Here is a 5570-nt window from a genome sequence, read left to right as displayed (position 1 = left end):
ATGCGAAATTGTAGAAGATATTGGATGAAGGCCTACCACAAATTCAAAAAGAATTGCCAGAAAACTTGAATGTGGGCCAAATCGCAATTTTTGCACGATTGCAAGCGATCGGAGAGATTCAAAAATATATGAAAAGAAGTCATTTCTGCATCTAATAGTAACAGGTAATAAAGAATGAATTTATGGAAAAATATCATCATTATCACCTGGAGAAGTTGGCCTATCGACTGCAATGGCAAATCGCTGAAGAAATAGTTGATACTGATCGCTACCGACAACAAGTGATCCCACACTACTCTTCAGATCTGGCTTTATTCGACTACTACCCTTTTGCATCGATGGGGCAAGCTCTTGCAGAGAAACGGTTTACTAATTTCGAAAAATTTTCAAAATAGCTCGATGAATGATTTAGTTCTAATTAGAAACTGTTCTTTTGAAATTGCATCTCTAAATTGCCTGAGAGATCGCCAAAATGTATAAAATAAAATGACTAATACTTTGAACAATAAATTTCGAAATAGCGAAATAATACACTGAGATGATTAACAAATATATTTGGACGTACATATGTTTATTAAAGTTTTTTCCTAAATATACCTAAAGGTAAACGAACTAAATAAAAGTGTGTATGAGAGTTTGAAATCTATATACACTCAAAGAATGTCTTTACCGTTCTTCAGCATTGTCACTTCATCGTCAACAACAAATTGCTGTTGGATAGTTTTAATTTATAATGCAGGATCAAAGTGGACGTTACATTCGTGTCCCCGTTGCAATTACTTTGATCCCAAAACTACTAGCATAAAACTAGTCAGAGTTGTAAAGGGTCGACGCGGTTTCCCACCGTTAGGGGGGGATCTTAACAAAGACAAGAAGGGTCGTGTGTTTGACATATGGGGAGGTCTAGATTGTACAAATTAGACAACAGTAGAAAATAATTGATAGGTTTCTTATATGACGTATTATTGTTCATTATGTCGGCTTTCAATTTATAACATATATTTGTTATGTAGTTGGTAAATTGCTTTCGAAAAATATATTCAGAAGATGACAATTTTCTGAAACATCAATATATGATGCAAGTGTTTAAAAATATTTCTATCGTATTTACTATTCAAATATTAAATCGTATTTATATTGTTATTATTTTTATATAACTTGGGCCAAAACTCCCACTACTATTTTGATTGCCTACACTTTCCTCAAAGAAAAATGTTTTAACAAACATAACTAAGTTTATTTGTTCTTTACATTATTTTTTCTCGTTATGTTTGAAAAATTATATCGGCTAAATGGTAATTGCGATTCGCTATGCAACTTTCCGCTCATTTTAAGGCATCTTCATGACATCCTGCAACATCTGAGGCTGAATCTCTTCAATTTCGCGAAGAATATTGTCATTAAGAGGTTGAATTATTTAGGACTTATTCACATAAACTTTTGATTTAAATAAAACCCATAAGAAAATGTCTAGTGCTGTTAAATCCGGAGATCTGGATGGCATTGCTAAATCGTCACTTCGTGAAATTAGTCTTCGTGGAAAACCGTCATTCAATAATTGAGTTGTTGAACGAGCTGTGTCTGCTGTGGCCCCATAATATCCTCTAGTACTTGCTCTTCCATTTCAGGCACAAGAAAATGCCTTGGTACCGTTCAGCAGTAACAGTAACTTCAACATTTTGATCATTTAAAAAAAAAATAGGGACCAATGATGTTTCCAATATGAATAACACATCATACAGTTGTATTTAGTGGATGCAATGATGTTTCATGAATTAATTGAGGATTGTTCCTCAAAATAGACTGTTCTGATTATTGTTGTGGCCACTGAGAAGAAAATTGGCTTCATCGCTCATTATCAATTTAGGTGAAAAAGTTTAAATTTCACCAGATAGCCCTAAATTGCGTGCAGAAATATGTAACTGGGAACCACGTCTCCTAAATGATGATTCAGGAGACTCTGCAACACTGTCGTGCACTAGAGCCACATTTTCAGCATTACCAGACGTCCGTTGTCTTCCAGAATGAGACCTGTCTGCTGTCGTCGTTGTTAAGGCACTGGACGATTAGGATATTTTTGACGCAATTTCCGCGGAGTGACAATAATGGAACGATTATTTTCAATAAATATTGTTACTATTTCTACTCGTTCTTGTGGCGTATATTTATCCCTAATGAAATTCAGATGTCTATACAACATAATGTTTAGAGCGAAATTGAGCTAAATGTCACATAACCAAGATGGAGCGCAATCAAAATGGTAGCGGGAGTTTTGCCCCACCTTTTATATTAATTTTTATAAACATGTTTAAGTAAAATATATATTTTAAATTCACCTCTAAAAATATTCCCTCTTAAGGCGCCCTCTTCTCTAAACGCCCTCAACTTCTAAGGGTTCTGAAGCTGAATTATTTAGTCGCAACTTTTTATGGAAAACATCACATTTTCATTTCTGACTATTATATGATTGGCCCAAGACAACATGGCACAACATTGCGTGTAAAAAAATACAGAACCTTGACACATCCATCAAGATCTAATACGACAATCCAGTTAGCTTCATCTTAAATGGATTAACTAAATTAAAACTCATCTTTATCATCTCGGAAAATCATATCTTTAGGTACTGATGGCGACAAGAATCGTCTATGCTCTGATTACAAGGTATTTAGATTTTTGCAAACAGCTTTTTCAGATTTATAGAATATGTATCAATGAATCTATTTTTAAATTTAATAATTTGAAATAATTTTATATCTGGTGATCTAAGAACTACTAGTAATTGATAAGGTTTTGGAGAAGCACATCATTGTATTAGAGATAATTTCAAGTTTCATTCTAAATTTCATCTAAATATTGCTAAATATATTAATTTGTGCATGAAGAGTTAAAATAGCCGGCTTGGTTGGTGCAGTAGTAGAGGTGACAGGACGGCCCATTTATTGTTGCGTAAATTTATGTTCGCGATTGTTTAATCTGTGTGAAAGGCAAGAGTGTAAAATCTGACAAGGAAAATGATCCCAGCCACGCCAGTAACCAAGCTGAATAAGATGGTATGTCTTCTGGGATGATTTATAAATTGGTCATTCACCAGTCGGTAAGCTTAATGCCGAGGACCTTGGTTCGGAGCCAATGTTAAACTGTAGGTCCAGTCCAAATAAACCCTCGTTGGTAAAGAGGAGACTTCAAATATATAAAAAAGGGTTGAAATGTATGTTTTAATTTCACCTTTATGGGTGAGCTTTCATTCTTAATGTGGGGCACAAGGCAAAGTTGAAAGAAAGTAGAGCTATCTGTAATGGTGAGAAAATATGACAGCTATTATTTTAAATATTGAATAGTGGAATAAATATATATAGTACCATGAAATTTTATTTAGTAGGTAAATGACTTATTATTTTATCAAATAAGCTTGGTTTTTTAATATATATTTTAGGTGAAAAATACGTGTAAATGATAAAAATTATATTAATACATAAATGAAGTAAGGCAAAATGTAGATAAATTAAAACTAACTATATAATGTGCCTAGATGGGATACATGGGACAAATAGAAGAAACATATCTTCGACAACCATATCCCCGCTAAGCCTCCCGAAGTCATAAGACGGCAGAAAGTTTTCCCAACTTCTGGTGGTGTAAATCTACACGTTCCGCAATCCGTTTCCAATATAATCAGCAGATCTGAGCGAGTGCAGCGGTCACGGTGATTTTTTCACTTTTCGCCTTTTAGCTGCCGCGAGACACCGACATATTTATGGTCGCTCTGCGGGATTTATGCTGTTTTTGTCTTGTTCGACGCCAACCGCCGATTTGTACGTTCAACTTTTTCGACTTCCGGGTTGGCCGACGTAATCGGAAGTGTACGCTTCTTGTCGAAGGGCTGATATATTTCCGGGGACTTTTGTGTGTTTGCGGTTCTAGGTTTATACGTGATTACAAATGTTCTTGACGCGATTTGATATGCATCTTTGCGGAAAGCTCGCCAAAACTAAAAATTGGTATTATGAAGTATGGAAATTGTACTAATTTGCACACAAAGTAAATTTCCGCATGCTGATTACACAGCCTATAGGCAAATTGAGTTATCTCTTATAGTTTCCGAGTTATACGCTATTTAACATTTAGATAATTCAACTGATACTTCTTCGTATTCGTTAAAATTTTATATGCCTTTCTACGACTCACTTGTAATGATTCTGAAAAAGATAAGGACTTTCGGATTATTCGAAGCACTGTCGCTAACAAAACTGTCCCTGTACATTTTATAATCATTGATTTATAGAACAGGCACAGAGAAAGTTTTTGATTTACTTTATTGACTATCGAAGCGTTATTTTTTACTATCGGTGGCTGCAAGCATCTGATTCTACATTTATACTACATTTCTACTTTTTTGGTGACGCAGTGTGAATCCTGCTGGGGCGTGGACTTATTTTATGTTAGTGATTGTAATTGTAAATGTATTTATAGGGAACAGTGGAAAATCCGACAATGAAGTCATATCAGTAATTAGAGTGTGTCAAACTGGATTTCATTTGGAATGGTCTCTAAGTTGGTCACTGTGGTCTGTAGGCTTAATGCCGAAGACCGGAGTTTGCCGCTGAACGCTGAGTCCATGCTAAACTGTAGGTCCAATCCAGATAAAAACTCTTTGGTAAAAATCGACTTTAAAATATTTAAAAAAAACCACATTAGTATTGCAAACCTGATAATGTTCGATCACCTGTTTTCTATTAGAAAATTTAAAATTAACTGGAAATAATTATTCAGTCTACTCTATTTATCATAAGTTGCCAAACAGACTGTCATAGTAATGTTTCTAAATTCTTCAAATTGTAATATTGCTAAGAAGATAGGAAAATATAAGAAGCGATGATTGCTGTATCTTCCAATAAAGTCTGTCTTAAAATTAATTCAATTTTAATATACCAACAATTCTCTTCTAATTTGTGCAAAGAATTATTCTTTTTACCGGAATGTCTTTACCTGTACAATTTTAATTTAAAATGACTTAAAAGAACTTATTTTACTGAAAATGCTTGGCCACATTTATCTCTAAATACAAGTATAGCACTAAATTATAGCACCGTATTCTCCAGATCTGGCCCCCAGCGGCTATTTCCTGTTCTCAGATCCCAAAAGAATGCTAATGAAAAAGAAAACAAAAGACAAGTCGTGCTACAAAAATGATATCGAAAAGTAGGAGGGTCGCTATAATCAGTGTATCATCCTTGAAGGGAATTATGTTGAATAAAAAAAACAATTTTGTCAAAAGAATGTGTTTGAGATTGGCAGGCCGGGGAGTTTTCAATTGACCTGTTATACATCAGAACAAGCAATAAATAAGGCCAAGAACATTCTCTTAACCATAATTTTCTTCTAATTTAAATACAATATTAATCTTTTTACTCGAATTTATTTGCGCCTGTACAATTTTAATTTAAAATGACTTAAAAGAACTTATTTTACTGAAAATGCTTGGCCACATTTATCTCTAAATACAAGTATAGCACTAAATTATAGCACCGTATTCTCCAGATCTGGCCCCCAGCGGCTATTTGCTGTTC

This window comes from Rhynchophorus ferrugineus, unplaced genomic scaffold, assembly GCF_030347505.1.
Source record: "Rhynchophorus ferrugineus isolate W39M unplaced genomic scaffold, kcgeb_rfMv2 rfM4, whole genome shotgun sequence".
Taxonomy (NCBI): domain Eukaryota; kingdom Metazoa; phylum Arthropoda; class Insecta; order Coleoptera; family Curculionidae; genus Rhynchophorus; species Rhynchophorus ferrugineus.
The sequence above is the reverse complement of the archived record's forward strand: the minus strand, read 5'-3'. Positions refer to the sequence as shown.